This window comes from Hordeum vulgare, chromosome 3H, assembly GCF_904849725.1.
Source record: "Hordeum vulgare subsp. vulgare chromosome 3H, MorexV3_pseudomolecules_assembly, whole genome shotgun sequence".
NCBI classification, from domain to species: Eukaryota; Viridiplantae; Streptophyta; class Magnoliopsida; order Poales; family Poaceae; genus Hordeum; species Hordeum vulgare.
The window spans coordinates 223,603,595-223,621,018 of record NC_058520.1 but is presented as its reverse complement, the minus strand read 5'-3'; positions in this window follow the sequence as shown (position 1 = coordinate 223,621,018).

Here is a 17,424-nt window from a genome sequence, read left to right as displayed (position 1 = left end):
TCCCGGTTTTTGGCGCGAACTGGGACTAATGCATCGAACCGAACCGAGGCTATTGCCCCACTAGGCCCTGGTAGCTCGAACCGGGACCAATACCTGGTATTGGTCTCGGTTTTACTTGGACCCGATGCTAATGGGATTTGGGGATCCGGCCGAAAGCCTCATTTTCTACTAGTGAAAGTGGTTATGCGCTACTTCCACAAGCTAAGTCGGCTAGTTCAACAAGGTTGGTATGCGCTACTTCCACAAGTTTAGTCAGCTACTTCAACAAGGTGATTATGCGCTACTTCCACAAGCTTAGTCGGCTACTTTGGCAAGGTGGCTAAGCGCTACTTCTACATCTCAGAAAGGTGTGCAATTACGTCACAGACACAACAACATAGGAAGAACCTTAGCCTATCACCAAATGCTATAATCGACGGTAGTTTCAAGGACTACACCCATTGGGTGTTCCCCATGCAAAACTATTTGGGAATAAAAATAAAAATAAACTACATGGAAAAATCAAGACTCCGGACTGACTTTGGTACTTACGATGGTAATTACTCAGATCTTTATCTTCAAAGCCTTGATGGCATCGTATGCCTCCTTCAGTCTGTTGTTCATTAGCTTTACTTGGATCATGGCCTCATTGCCCGAGCTAGTTGGTCCTTAGAGATGTGGTGCTACATGAAGAGGTTGGCTAAAGTAGGACATGCAAGGAAGCTAGCATGGTAGCACCGAGTGCGGCTCCTGCCCTTGGAGTAGCATTATGACTGCTAGTCTTGGCGAGGGCTTTGACCGGAGAGACCCTGGACACTCGGATGGAAGGGATGTCATGCATCAGGACATCCGCATCAACCGGAGAGTTCGACCGATCGACCTTGTCATCCCCGTCGAGCTCGATGACTTCATAATGCGGTGCTGCAAGCAATTGGGCATTAGAAAATTGGAGGAACACGTCACTCAAATGGAACCAACTGAACTACCAAGATTACCTTTGTAGGCCACGGCATCCGCCTCTACTTGGCTCTTGTCTACGACCTTTGGGTCGGGTGAGACTATTGAAGTATCAGCACTACAACAGAGAAGCCATTCACAATGGCATCATTCGTATATCAAAGAAAAAAGCAATTATGAACAGGAAGGAAACAAGCGATAGAGAGATTTACGCTGATGCCAAGGGCACATTCACCTTGATCTGTAGCAGCACCGCATTATGAAGTTCGGTTGTCAGGATCTTAGGCTGCTTGCCTACCTTCTCTGGTGACCTGGCAGACTTGGCTTGCCCATGTTTCAAGCTCCAAGTCTGAGGGGCCGAGACAGTTTGCTTGGGGTCACTCAACATCTTGGCACCGCAGACACGCCCACTAGGCTCGTGACGCGCCTCGACGTGGGCCTCGGTCGGAACATACTACGAAGGGGAAGGCTCTGCCTCATTCTTGTCCTTGGAGTCGTCCTCGACAACCTCTGAGTCATCGTCCTCGCCATCATCGCCGTAGCCGGTGTCGTCGCCCTCACCCTCCAAGCGCTCCTTGTCGCTAGCCACATCCACACATCTGTGGTCAATGATCGGCAGCTCACTCACCATCTGTATGAAAGTTTGTTGAGAGAGGAAATAATGGAGTTAGCAACAGCCAAATAACATCATCAAAATTACTCGGGCAGTGAAGATTTGAAATTATCTCAATCAGTAGATGCTCCTATCAAAGGACTATAACTATTGAGCCTTGGGGATTGTCATGCGCCGAGGTGATGGCCATGAGCTTTGCCTCCAGCATCTCTGCGTCGAATCCCTGCAGGTGAACTCGCGTGGATTCACTCGTACTCCTGTATGGGTTGATACCTTGCCTGCAAGTGTTGGATCGTCCGTTGAAGGAAAACCTCCAACAGGTCCATCCCGGTGAGGCCCTTCTTAACTATAGGCACGATGGCCATTACCACGATATCCACGGCTGCCCTCTCCTCTCTGGATACAATTAAGGATGGGAGAGACCGCACCTTTTTAGCCGAGTACGATGGAAGGCCCGACTAACCACTAGTAATGGCAACATCCTTGCAGTAAAACCAACTGTTATACCACCTCTTCACCGAATCAGAGAATGACATGGACGGGAAGCTAACCTCCCCCCTATGTTGAATACCTAAGCATGCGCACTATTGGTTCCCATGGGTTTTCTCACCTCTAATATTGGCCTTCTTCACGATATTTGCACAACAAGTGAAAAGATGTTTAAAGAGCCCCCAATGGGGAGGACACCCTATGAAGTTCTCATGTAGGAAACAAAGGCAGTTAGGTAGGAGACGACATTGGAGAGTGTGAGGTGGAGTTGAGGTCCAAAGTAATCAAGGAATGCACGAAAGAAAGTATTCGGGCGCAAGGAAAAACATCTTTTGATGTTGGTCACCAGGAGGACTCGCTCATCCCGCGACTGCGATGATTCAATCTCGCCCACCTCCGACAGCCTCCAGCTCCCGACGACCATAGGCCCCTGGCTCTCCACATGCAACAGGCGGCACCACGAGGCAAGCGATGCAGTCCAGTCACCTTAGATTTACATCGACAAATCACCAACAGTTCATGAAGACTCCCGCGATCTCTTATTTCCCACTTGGACTTCGCAGTCGTGCCCTCCGCGTGTCCCTGTTCACTCAAATACACACAAACATGATCAAAGGAGTTCCCCCAGGACCCACAGAGGATCAGTCCCGTTCTTGCGCTATAACTTGGAATTCTTGGCATGCTTGCATGCGAGCCACTAGCCTACCTCTCCCAAGAGACAATAGAATGACATCGGATTGTGCACAGATTTCAACCCAATCTGATCATTTGTAAATCTTCGGTCATGAATTCACTGTGGTTCCATTTTGGAATCGAGTGAAGAAATCCCTGAGTCATATTCCTCGGGCCCGCGAGGTGTGAGGGAAACTCCAAAGTGTCATTCAGTCTGCCATCTAAACGTATACCGATTCGAGTGTAAATGTTGGGGTCACGGACTAGTGGTACGGTAATGGGCGGACATATAAGGTCCACCTAGGGCCCCACATGGCCATTAAAGTCTCCGGGCTACACATGCGTTGAAATGCATACACCGGTTCCACTCGGATCCATTGAGTCACTTGAACGTATTCCTACCAGTCGGCGAAGTACCAACACTCGGACAAAGAAGAGGCATGAACCATGTGGGAGCTGCAACAACCGAGGGACTTAACACTGGTGCAGTCCTGACTGGCGTTCTAGTAACATGTGTAGTTAGGACTGCAGTTTGTAGTAACTCCCATAGTTATTCACATTAATTACCATTGGCCGATCCTGGAGAACTCTATATAAGCCAACCCGAGCTCCTGGAAAAGGGTTCACCACCCTTTGTAATTAGACAACCCTAGACAAGAACACAAGCCTGAGGGCATGAGACGTAGGGTCTTTACCTCTCCGAGAGGGGTCCGAACTCACTAAATCGGAATGAGGCACATGTGCGATGGATAGGCTTCGCCCCTCATTCGTACCCTTAGTATTCATTGTCAGGCTCATTCCCTACACATATCCCACTTCTCTCTGCTCTCCCTCGGTACCATCCTCCCAACACTAGCACCGGCACACATACACATAGAGAGGAGTGTGAGCCCTACGCCCACGCCAGCTGCTTGCTCTCACAAGTAACCAGCGAAATGGCACTTGTCGTGTCCCTCCATCGGCAATCTCCACCACTGCCTCACTCCACCTGTTCCCGACATGACCATGATCACGACCCGTGCCTCCCTCTATGTCCTCTTGCTGGTGACCAGCGCCATGATCGTCGCTGCTCGCGGCGGACCTCCACCCCTTCCTCGCTTGCTAACCAGGACCACGGGTCATGCCTCCGCTTCCTCCCGCGGGTGACCAATGCCATGGTTGCCGCCGCTCACACCAGACATCCACCTATGCCTCGCTCGGACAACACGACCATGGGACATGCCTCTTCTTCCTTCCACGGGTGACTAGCACCATGGACACCACTATTCGCGCTAAACTTTTGCCCCTGCCTCTCTTGGCAACCAATGCCATGGTGCCCTTTTGCATTCGTGACAAACTACCTCCCTACTTCCCTGCCCCCTTCCTCACTCCACATCTTCCCTTGTAACAGCCCCAATGCAATTCGTTTCCCCTCTTGTAATATTTTTCCTTGTATGGAAACCATCCTATGTTAGCATGCTGGAGTTGAATAAATAGTTCAGTTTTGTGTCTTTATTTTATGTTGCATCATGACATCATGCATATCATCACTTCTTTTGTTCCTGTCTTTTGTTGTTTGTGTTACACCTTGGTATGAAGTGTGAGTACATGTTTGGAGGTGCCTTGGTGTTTGCAATGTGATTGGGTGCAACAAGTTCCACCTCAAAACCCCTTGTCGCACCATACTTTCAAAACTCCACCCTTTCCAATTATATTAGAGGCAGATTTCTAAGTTGCTGTTTTTGCCTCAATAAAATGTTCCTCCCCTTCTAAAAATCTTCTTATGAAGGTAGAGTGCACCCCCTCTGAATTGGTGTTATTTTTCCTTTGGGTTTTTATTTTTAAAACAGAGCCTTACTTTAATAAAAGGGTTTTATTTTTACTCTTTGTAAGTGCATCTAGTAGCCCTTCGTGATTTTGGTGGTTTGAAGACTTATAGGTTAAGAGACTGGTATGTTTGTAAGTGTACACGGGCTCTACAAGTCGCCGAGGAGTTTGAGTTATTCGATGAATATCGACACCTAAAAATGTATGTATTCACGTGAAGACTTTGGTCATTCCTTGAAGACTTTAATCATGAAGAAATTAGAAAGAAATTCATATCCCTCATGAAGATATTGAAGATGAGGAATTCAGCGTGTCCCGAAGAAAACACTCTAAAGACTTTGAAGCTTGAAGATTTACTCTTTCTGTTTCATTTTCTTCACACTTGAGTCATAGGAACACCGTACTATTAAATGGGGTCAAGGTAAGACTATGGAACAAATTTCCTCATGATGCTCAACCCAAACCTACAACTACCAAAGCCTCAGAGTGAGGAATATGAGAGACATGAGGACATTCACAGTTGAAAGGTTCGACCATTGCCACTCTACGCGCCATGTGTCAGAGTTCCTATCCACCCAACGGTCATATTATTAAAGGGCATTCATGGCAAATCATGTCGGGATGCTCCCCAGCTATAAATATGCACCCCCACAACCACAAGTTGGTTGGATGCTCCGAGAGAAACGAACACTAATCATTTAGAGAAACCCAAATTCCTCAGAGCCTTTGAGTGAAAATCACCAAGTGGGGAAATACCCCAAACACCCAAACCCAAACCAAAACCCAAGTGATTGAGCATCACTGAAGAAGTTATTCCTGTGAGGAACCGACGCTTGTGAACTATGAGGACTGTGCATCCTCCAGACGGCTAGGCGTCATGGTCTAGAGCATCCAGGAGTCAATTGTGGATCGCCGGGTGCCCGAGTTTGTGAGGGTTTCGAAGTCTGCCTTGAAGACTTACCACAAGTGTTGAGCGAGCACTGTTTGTCCTTAGCTCAAGGAGAATACGGTAGGGACTGTGTGCCTGGGACTGTGTGTCCTTTGTTTTCAATACGAACCCGCTCCAAACTAGACGTACAACTATCGCAGCACTTGGAACTGGGTCATCAACAACTGTCTTAATCAAGCTACTCGTTCTATTTCCCGAACTCTCTCATTTCCTCAATTGCATGTTGAGGAATTTCATCTGTACTGTTTGAAGAATTTTGATGAAGACTTTCTCTGAATTTCTCACCTCAAATTATTCACCTGAGTTAATCTTCACCTACCTATCCTGTACTTGTGACCTGTGCAAACCGAATCTACGAAATCACGTTCAGTGCTTTGCTGTAGACGTTTTTGCACTTCTGACTATGTACTATTTATGCTGCACTCAGTTCATGACTGAGGACATTCCTCACTAGGAAATTCCCCAATGATGAAATTGTAAAATACGCCTAGTCACCCCACTCTAGTCGATATAACGCACTTTCAACTAGTATCAGAGCACGGTACTGCCTTGTTCTGTGTGATTTTAGTTTAACCGCCTGGAGTTTTAATTATGTCGACCGCATGTATGATCAATGATACTACAGGATGTCCTACCTTCGAAGGAAATGACTTCCCCTACTGGAAGATCAAGATGCAAATGCATCTTCAAGCAATTGACAATGATCTTTGGTATATTGTGGAAAATGGCATTCCATCCATCACAGCTACTATCTTTGCCACTGATGTGAACAAATTCAAGCAACTTGACTCGCAAGCGAAGAATATCATCTGTGGCCACCTGAGCAAAGGTCAGTATGGAAGAGTTAGTGCTTTGGGCACAACTAAACTTATTTGGGATAGGCTGTCCAAAGTCAATGAGGGAGTCTCAACACAGCGTGGCTCTCGTGTCGATTTTCTTTGCAATCTCTTCTATCGCTTCAAGAGGTTTGACAATGAAAGCTGCCAAGATACCTTTGGTCGCCTCACTGACATCTCAAATGAACCGCAAGCACTCGGAGCTAGAGACATCACTGGCCATGAAGTTGTGAAGAAACTGCTATGATCTCCTGATCCATCATTTGACACATTGCTTCTGATGATCCAAGAATGAAGAGACTACAAGATGCTTGATCCTGCTGATATACTTGAGAGACTTAATACTCATGAATTCCAACAAGAAGAAAAGACAGATCTGTATGGACCAAGCTACTCAAGACCTCGTGCGCTGAAGGCTAAGGCTATTTCCTCATCTGAAGAAGAAGAATCTGATTGTAGTCTTGGTGGCCCTGAAGAACTGGGCCAAGAAATTGCTATGCAAGTGAGGAAATTCCAGAAGTTCACAAAACGTGGCCAGTTCGGAATACTTCAAGAACAGATAAGAGGAAATAAAAATCTTCATCTGAGTACTACAAGAAAAGAACCTGCCACAAATGCAAGAAATCTGGTCACTACATTGCTGATTGTCGTCACTGGGTGAAAGAATCAAGGAAGAAGAAATACAAGGATGAATGTTCTGATGACTCGAAGAAGAATAAATCTTCAAAATCCTCATCTTCAAAGTCCTCATCACACAAGAAGACCAGTTTCAGAAAGGCTCGGGCACTCATTGGCAAGGAAATAGATTCTTATGAAGAATCTGAGGAATGTGATGGAGAGGAAGGTTCTGAAGTGGAGTCAGATACTGGTGTGGTAATTCTTGCACTTTCTACCACATTCGTTAGCAAGTAAATATTCAACATTGAAGAAAATGACAATGTCAACTACGCTGATGAATATGCTGATGACTTCGCTCCAACCAATTGCTTTATGGCAAAAGGTTCGAAGGATGACAAACCCAAGAATACAGAGTGAGTTCTTGACAGTGGTTGCACAAATCACATGACTGGTGATAAAATCTTGTTGATCAATATACCATTGACTCCATCACCACTGAAGCAAATAACTTATGTTCATAACTGTAAAAGCAAGGTATTGGGACTTGGTAAAGTGGCTATCTCTAAGGATCGGCACATGGACAGAGTCATGCTTGTGGAGTTCCTTGGGTTTAACCTCATGCCAGTCTCAATGCTTTGTGATGTTGATATGATTTTCATATTTGGGAAACATAGATGTGTAGTCATCATGGAATCTGACAAATCCAAAGTCTTCTAAGGCTTTAGGAGAGGAGACTTGTACATTGTTCGTTTTTCATCAGGCTGGCTATGGCATCGACGACTTGGTGATGCAGGCATGAGGAATTTTCACATACTAGTGAAGAAGAAGAATGTCATTGGCATCAAACATGTCAAATTCCTCAAGGACCATCTCTGCGGAATACTATCATGACTACTACTCGTCCGTTTGAATTGCTTCACATGGATAGTTTGCAACTACTCATTATGCTACTCTAACCAATGCAACATCTTTATATGGCTTTGTCATCATTGATGACTATTCTCGTTATACTTGGGTACACGTCATTCTGTATAAAACTGAAGTGCAGGAAGTCTTCAAATGATTTTCCTCAAGGGCCTTGATGAACTTCGGCGTCAAGATCAAACACATCAGGAGTGATAATGGTAGAGAATTCAAAAACACTGTCCTTGATGATTATCTTGATGAACTTGGTATTACTCACGAATTGTCTCCTCCTTATACTTCTCAATAGAATGGCGTCGTGGAACGCAAGAAAATGACTCTGGTTGAAATGGCATGGACTATGCTTAAAGAATATCAGACTCCTCGTCACTTTTGTCCTGAAGCAATCAACACTACTTGCCACATTATCAATAAAACCTCATATGAACTCCTCACTGACAAGAAACCCAATGTAAGTTATTTCAAAATCTTCGGTGCGAGATGCTGGATTAGAGATCCTCACCATAGCTCAGAGTTTGCACCAAAAGCACATGAGGGTTTTATGCTTGTCTACGGAAAGGACTCACACACCTACAAAGTCTTCAACACCTATCACAACAAGGTTGTTGAAACTGTAGATGTGCGGTTCGATGAAACTAATGGCTCGCAAAGAGAGCAACTGCCTCCTGTGCCAGATAAACTAACTCTTGTGGAAGCTATTAAGCACAAGGCTACTGAAGACATCATTCCTACCAAGGAACAACGCCTTGTTCAAGAAGTCTTCCCAACCAGTGTTGAAATTTAAGCAGGTGCACCTGAGGAAAATGCTAAAGATAAAATTCCTCAGCCCAACCAAAGTCTTCAATCAGCTCATCCAAGGATTGCGAATGAAGTGGAACTTGACAAAATCCTCGATGAAATCAATGCGCCAGGTCCTCTCAGTCGCTCAAAAGCTTCACATTTAGTTAACTTTTGTGGGCATTCCTCTTTTGTGTCTATCACAGATGCCTCAAAAGTTGTTGAAGCCTTAATGGAACCTGAGTGGATTCAAGCCATGCAAGATGAACTTCTTGTTGGAATTATGCCCTAGAGGCAATAATAAATATAGTTATTATTATAATTCCTGTATCAAGATAATCGTTTATTATCCATGCTCTAATTGTATTGAATAAAGACTTGTATACATGTGTGGATACATAGACAAAACACTGTCCCTAGCAAGCCTCTAGTTGGCTAGCCAGTTGATCAAAGATAGTCAGGGTCTTCTGATTATGAACAAGGTGTTGTTGCTTGATAACTGGATCACGTCATTAGGAGAATCACGTGATGGACTAGACCCAAACAAATAGATGTAGCATGTTGATCGTGTCATTTTGTTGCTACTGTTTTCTGCGTGTCAAGTATTTGTTCCTATGACCATGAGATCATATAACTCACTGACACCGGAGGAATGCTTTGTGTGTATCAAACGTCGCAACATAACTGGGTGACTATAAAGATGCTCTGCAGGTATCTCCGAAGGTGTTCATTGAGTTAGTATGGATCGAGACTGGGATTTGTCACTCCGTGTGACGGAGAGGTATCTCGGGGCCCACTCGGTAATACAACATCACACACAAGCCTTGCAAGCAATGTGACTTAGTGTAAGTTGCAGGATCTTGTATTACGGAACGAGTAAAGAGACTTGCCGGTAAACGAGATTGAAATAGGTATGCGGATACTGACTATCGAATCTCGGGCAAGTAACATACCGAAGGACAAAGGGAATGACATACGGGATTATATGAATCCTTGGCACCGAGGTTCAAACGATAAGATCTTCGTAGAATATGTAGGATCCAATATGGGCATCCAGGTCCCGCTATTGGATATTGACCGAGGAGTCTCTCGGGTCATGTCTACATAGTTCTCGAACCCGCAGGGTCTGCACACTTAAGGTTCGACGTTGTTTTATGCGTATTTGAGTTATATGGTTGGTTACCGCATGTTGTTCGGAGTCCTAGATGAGATCACGGACGTCACGAGGGTTTCCGGAATGGTCTGGAAACGAAGATTGATATATAGGATGACCTCATTTGATTACCGGAAGGTTTTCGGAGTTACCGGGAATGTATCGGGAATGACGAATGGGTTCCGGGTGTTCACCGGGGGGGGGGGGGGGGGGGGGGGGGGGGGGGCAACCCACCCCGGGGAAGTCCATAGGCCTTGGGGGTGGCGCACCAGCCCTTAGTGGGCTGGTGGGACAGCCCAAGAAGGCCCTATGCGCCATAGGAAGAAAATCAAAGAGAAAAGAAAAAAAAAGAGGAGGTGGGAAACGGGGGAAGGACTCCTCCTTCCAAACCTAGTTGGACTCGGTTTGGAAGGGGAGGGGTGCCCCCCTTGGCTCGGCCGAACCCCTTGGGGGTCCTTGGACCCCAAGGCAAGGTTCCCCCTCTTCCCCCCATATATATGGAGGTTTTAGGGCTGATTTGAGACAACTTTCACACGGCAGCCCGACCACATATCTCCACGGTTTTACCTCTAGATCGCGTTTCTGCGAAGCACAAGCGGAGCCCTGCTGAGATAAGATCATCACCAACCTCCAGAGCGCCGTCACGCTGCTGGAGAACTCATCTACCTCTCGGTCTCTCTTGCTGGATCAAGAAGGCCTAGATCATCGTCGAGCTGTATGTGTGCTGAACGCGGAGGTGCCGTCCGTTCGACACTAGATCGTGGGACTGATCGCGGGACGGTTCGCGGGGCGGATCGAGGGACGTGAGGACGTTCCACTACATCAACCGCGTTTCATAACGCTTCTGCTGTGCGGTCTACAAGTGTACGTAGATCGAATATCCCCTCTCGTAGATGGACATCACCATGATAGGTCTTCGTGCGCGTAGGAAATTTTTTGTTTCCCATGCGACGTTCCCCAACAGTGGCATCATGAGCTAGGTTCATGCGTAGATGTCTTCTCGAGTAGAACACAAAAGTTTTTATGGGCGGTGATGTGCGTTTTGCTGCCCTCCTTAGTCTTTTGTTGATTCTGCGGTATTGTTGGATTGAAGCGGCTTGGACTGACATTACTCGTACGCTTACGAGAGACTGGTTTCATCGCTACGAGTAACCCCGTTGCTCAAAGATGACTGGCAAGTGTCAGTTTCTCCAACTTTAGTTGAATCGGATTTGACCGAGGAGGTCCTTGGATGAGGTTAAATAGCAACTCATATATCTCCGTTGTGGTGTTTGCGTAAGTAAGATGCGATCCTACTAGATACCCATGGTCACCACGTAAAACATGCAACAACAAAATTAGAGGACGTCTAACTTGTTTTTGCAGGGTATGCTTGTGATATGATATGGCCAATGATGTGATGTGATATATTGGATGTATGAGATGTTCATGTTGTAATAGATAATATCGACTTGCACGTCGATGGTACGGCAACCGGCAGGAGCCATAGGGTTGTCTTTATACTAACGTTTGTTCTTGCAGATGCGTTTACTCTTTTGCTAGGATGTAGCTTTAGTAGTAATAGCATGAGTAGCATGACAACCCCGATGGCGACACGTTGATGGAGATCATGGTGTGGCGCTGGTGACAAGAAGATCGTGCCGGTGCTTTGGTGATGGAGATCAAGGAGCACGTGATGATGGCCATATCATGTCACTTATGAATTGCATGTGATGTTAATCCTTTTATGCACCTTATTTTGCTTAGAACGACGGTAGCATTATGAGGTGATCTCTCACTAAAATTTCAAGACGAAATTGTGTTTTCCCCGACTGTGCACCGTTGCTACGGTTCGTCGTTTCGAGACACCATGTGATGATCGGGTGTGATAGACTCAACGTTCACATACAACGGGTGCAAAACAGTTGCGCACTCGGGACACTCGGGTTAAGCTTGACGAGCCTAGCATGTGCAGACATGGCCTCGGAACACATGAGGCCGAAAGGTCGATCCTGAATTATATAGATGATATGATTAGCATAGGGATGCTTACCACTGAAACTATACTCAACTCACGTGATGATCGAACTTGAGCTAGTGTAAGTGGATCATGAACCACTCAAATGACCAGAGAGATGTACTTTTTGAGTGGGAGTTTAGCGAGTAATTTGATTAAGTTAAACTCTAATTATCTTGAACATAGTCTAAGTCCACTTTGAATATATTTGTGTTGTAGATCATGGGTCACTCGACAGTCACCCTGAATTTTAATACGTCCCTAGAGAAAGCTAAGTTGAAAGATGATGGAAGCAACTTTGTAGACTGGGCTCGTAATCTTAAGCTAATCTTACAAGCTGGGAAGAACGATTTTGTCCTTAATGCTGCGCTAGGAGATGAACCACCCACTACGGCTGACCAGGATGTTAAGAACGCTTGGTTAACACGTAAGGAGGACTACTCAGTAGTTCAATGTGCAGTCTTGTATGGCTTAGAAACGGGACTTCAACGTCGCTTTGAGCGTCATGGAGCATTTGAGATGTTCCAGGAGTTGAAGTTCATCTCTCAGAAGAACGCCCGGATCGAGAGGTATGAGACCTCCGATAAATTCTATGCTTGCAAGATGGAGGAGAACTCGTCTGTCAGTGAACATGTGATCAAAATGTCTGGGTACTCAAACTGTCTAGCTGAGCTGGGGATTGAACTCCCGCAAGAGGCTATCACTGACAGAATCCTTCAATCACTGCCGCCAAGCTATAAAGGCTTTGTGTTGAACTACAAAATGCAAGGGATGAACAAGTCACCCGGCGAGTTGTTTGCGATGCTGAAAGTCGCAGAGTCTGAACTCCGTAAACAACATCAAGTGTTGATGGTGAATAAGACCACTAGTTTCAAGAGAAACGACAAAGGCAAGAAGGTTAATTCAAAGAAGAGAGGCAAGCCTGTTGCCAATCCGACGAAGAAAACCAAAGCTGGACCTAAGCCTGAAACAGAGTGTTACTATTGCAAGGGTATGGGTCACTGGAAGCGCAACTGCCCCAAGTATCTGGCTAATAAGAAGGCGGCCAAAGAAAAATCAGGTATATTTGATATACATGTTATTGATGTGTACTTAACCGGCTCTCGTAGTAGTGCCTGGGTATTCGATACCGGTTCTGTTGCTCATATTTGCAACTCGAAACAGGAACTGCGGAATAGACTAAGGCTGGCGAAAGATGAAGTGACGATGCACGTAGGAAATGGTTCCAAGGTTGATGCAATCGCCATCGGCACAGTTTCACTTCAGTTACCATCAGGATTAGTTATGAACTTGAATCATTGTTATTTAGTGCCTGCGTTGAGCATGGACATTATATCTGGATCTTGTTTATTGCGAGACGGTTACTCTTTTAAGTCAGAGAATAATGGTTGTTGTATTTCTATGAGTAACATCTTTTATGGTCATGCACCCAATGTGAGAGGATTGTTCATATTGAATCTTGATTGTGATACACACATACATAACATTGAGACCAAAAGAGTTAGAGTTAACAATGATAGCGCCATATTTTTATGGCACTACCGCTTATGTCATATTGGTGTAAAGCGCATGAAGAAACTCCATGCCGATGGACTTTTGGAGTCACTTGAATTTGATTCACTTGACACGTGCGAACCATACCTCATGGGCAAGATGACTAAAAATCCGTTCTCCGGAACAATGGAGCGTGCATGTGATTTGTTGGAAATCGTACATACCGATGTGTGCGGTTCGATGAGCGTAGAGGCACGCGGCGGATATCGTTATTTTCTCACCTTCACTTACGATTTGAGTAGATATGGTTATGTCTACTTAATGAAGCACAAGTCTGAAACATTTGAAAAGTTCAAGCAATTTCAGAGTGAAGTTGAAAATCATCGTAACAAGAAGATCAAGTTCCTACGGTCTGATCGTGGGGGTGAATATCTAAGTTTCGAGTTTGGTGCTCACTTAAGACAATGTGGAATTGTTTCACAATTGACACCGCCTGGAACACCACAGCGTAATGGTGTGTCCGAACGTCGTAATCGTACTTTATTAGAGATGGTGTGATCTATGATGTCTCTTACCAATTTGCCATTATCGTTTTGGGGTTATGCATTAGAAACAGCTGCATTCACTTTAAATAGGGCACCATCAAAATCCGTTGAGACGACACCATACGAACTGTGGTATGGCAAAAGGCCAAAGTTGTCATTTCTTAAAGTTTGGATGTGATGCTTATGTTAAAAAGATTCAGCCTGAAAAGCTGGAACCCAAAGCGGAAATGTGCATCTTCATACGTCACCCAAAAGAGACACTTCGGTACACCTTCTATCTCAAATCCGAGGGCAAAGTGTTTGTTGCTAAAAACGGAGCTTTTCTCGAGAAGGAGTTTCTCTCGAGAGAATTGAGTGGGAGGAAGATAGAACTTGATGAGGTTGTCGAACCTCTCATCCCTCTAGATGGTGGCGCAGGGCAAGGGGAAACCTCTTTCATTGCAACGCCGGTTGAGGAGGAAGTTAATGATGATGATCATGAAACTCCGGTTCAAGTTTCTGTCGAACCCCGCAGGTCGACGAGACCACATGCTGCTCCAGAGTGGTACGGTAATCCCGTTTTTTCAATCATGTTGTTAGACAACAATGAACCTGCAAGTTATGAAGAAGCAATGGTGGGCCCAGATTCCAACAAATGGCTAGAAGCCATGAAGTCCGAGATAGGATCCATGTATGAGAACAGAGTGTGGACTTTGGAAGTACTACCTGAGGGCCGCAAGGCTATTCAGAACAAATGGATCTTTAAGAGGAAGACAGACGCTGACGGCAATGTGACCGTTTATAAAGCTCGACTTGTGGCAAAGGGTTTTTCACAAGTTCAAGGAGTTGACTACGATGAGACATTCTCACCCGTAGCGTTGCTTAAGTCTGTCAGAATCATGTTAGCAATAGCTGCATTTTTTCGATTATGAAATCTGGCAGATGGATGTCAAAATGGCGTTCCTTAACGGTTTCCTTAAGGAAGAGTTGTATATGATGCAACCCGAAGTTTTTGTCGATCCTAAGAATGCTAACAAGGTGTGCAAGCTCCAGCGATCCATTTATGAGCTGGTGCAAGCATCTCGGAGTTGGAACAAACGCTTTGATGAGGTGATCAAAGCATTTGGGTTTATACAAGTGGTTGGAGAATCTTGTATTTACAAGAAAGTGAGTGGGAGCTCTGTGGCGTTTCTAATATTATATGTGGATGACATATTGCTTATTGGAAACAACGTAGAGTTTTTGGAGAGCATAAAGGATTACTTGAATAAAAGTTTCTCTATGAAGGACCTAGGAGAAGCTGCTTACATTCTAGGCATTAAGATCTACAGGGATAGATCAAAACGCCTGATAGGACTTTCACAAAGCACATACCTTGATAAAGTTTTGAAGAGGTTCAAAATGGAACAGTCCAAGAAAGGGTTCTTGCACGTTTTACAAGGTACGAGATTGAGTAAGACTCAGTGCCCAGCAACTGATGAGGATAGAGAGCATATGAGCACCGTCCCCTATGCTTCAGCCATAGGTTCTATCATGAATGCACTGCTGTGCACTAGACCGGACGTTAGCCTGGCCATAAGTATGGCAGGTAGGTTCCAGAGTAATCCAGGAGTGGATCACTAGACGGCGGTCAAGAATATCCTGAAGTACCTGAAAAGGACTAAGGAGATGTTTCTCGTGTATGGAGGTGACGAAGAGCTCGCCGTAAAAGGTTACGTTGATGCAAGCTGAGACACAGATCCGTACGACTCTAAGTCGCAGACCGGATACGTATTTATTCTTAATGGGGGTGCGGTAAGCTGGTGCAGTTCCAAGCATAGCGTCGTAGCAGATTCTAAATGTGAAGCGGAGTACATGGCTGCCTTGGAGGCGGCTAAGGAGGGTGTCTGGATGAAGCAGTTCATGACGGATCTTGGAGTAGTGCCAAGCGCACTGAATCCAATAACCTTGTTCTGTGACAACACGGGTGCCATTGCCCTAGCAAAGGAACCACGGTTTCTCAAGAAGTCCAGACACATCAAACGACGCTTCAACCTCATCCGCGACTACGTCGAAGGGGAGGACGTAAATATATGCAAAGTGCACACGGATCTGAATGTAGCAGACCCGCTGACTAAACGGCTTCCACGGGCAAAGCATGATCAACACGAGAACTGTATGGGTGTTAGATTTATTACAACGTAATTTGCATGATGATGTGAAGGCTAGATTATTGACTCTAGTGCAAGTGGGAGACTGTTGGAATTATGCCCTAGAGGCAATAATAATTATAGTTATTATTATAATTCTTGTATCAAGATAATCGTTTATTATCCATGCTATAACTGTATTGAATAAATACTTGTATACATGTGTGGATACATAGACAAAACACTTTCCCTAGCAAGCCTCTAGTTGGCTAGCCAGTTGATCAAAGATAGTCAGGGTCTTCTGATTATGAACAATGTGTTGTTGCTTGATAACTGGGTCACGTCATTAGGAGAATCACGTGATGGACTAGAACCAAACAAATAGACGTAGCATGTTGATCGTGTCATTTTGTTGCTACTGTTTTCTGCGTGTCAAGTATTTGTTCCTATGACCATGAGATCATATAACTCACTGACACCGGAGGAATGCTTTGTGTGTATCAAACGTCGTAACGTAACTGGGTGACTATAAGATGCTCTACAGGTATCTCCGAAGGTGTTCGTTGAGTTAGTATGGATCGAGACTGGGATTTGTCACTCCGTGCGACGGAGAGGTATCTCGGGGCCCACTCGGTAATACAACATCTCTCACAAGCCTTGCAAGCAATGTGCCTTAGTGTAAGTTGCAGGATATTGTATTACGGAACGAGTAAAGAGACTTGCCGGTAAACGAGATTGAAATAGGTATGCGGATACTGACGATCGAATCTCGGGCAAGTAACATACCGAAGGACAAAGGGAATGACATACGGGATTATACGAATCCTTGGCACTGAGGTTCAAATGATAAGATCTTTGTAGAATATGTAGGATCCAATATGGGCATCAAGGTCCCGCTATTGGATATTGACCGAGGAGTCTCTCGGGTCATGTCTACATAGTTCTCGAACCCGCAGGGTCTGCACACTTAAGGTTCGATGTTGTTTTATGCGTATTGGAGTTATATGGTTGGTTACCGAATGTTGTTCGGAGTCCCGGATGAGATCATGGACGTCACGAGGGTTTCCGGAATGGTCCGGAAATGAAGATTGATATATAGGATGACCTCATTTGATTACCGGAAGGTTTTCGGAGTTACCGGGAATGTACCGGCAATGACGAATGGGTTCCGGGTGTTCACCGGGGGGGGGGGGGCAACCCACCCCGGGGAAGTCCATAGGCCTTGGGGGTGGCGCACCAGCCCTTAGTGGGCTGGTGGGACATCCCAAGAAGGCCCTATGCGCCATAGGAAGAAAATCAAAGAGAAAAGAAAGAAAAAAAAAAGAGGAGGTGGGAAAAGGGTGATGGACTCCTCCTTCCAAACCTAGTTGGACTCGGTTTGGAAGGGGAGGGTTGCCCCCCTTGGCTCGGCCGAACCCCTTGGGGGTCCTTGGACCCCAAGGCAAGGCTCCCCCTCTCCCCCCTATATATACGGAGGTTTTAGGGCTGATTTGAGACAACTTTGCCAC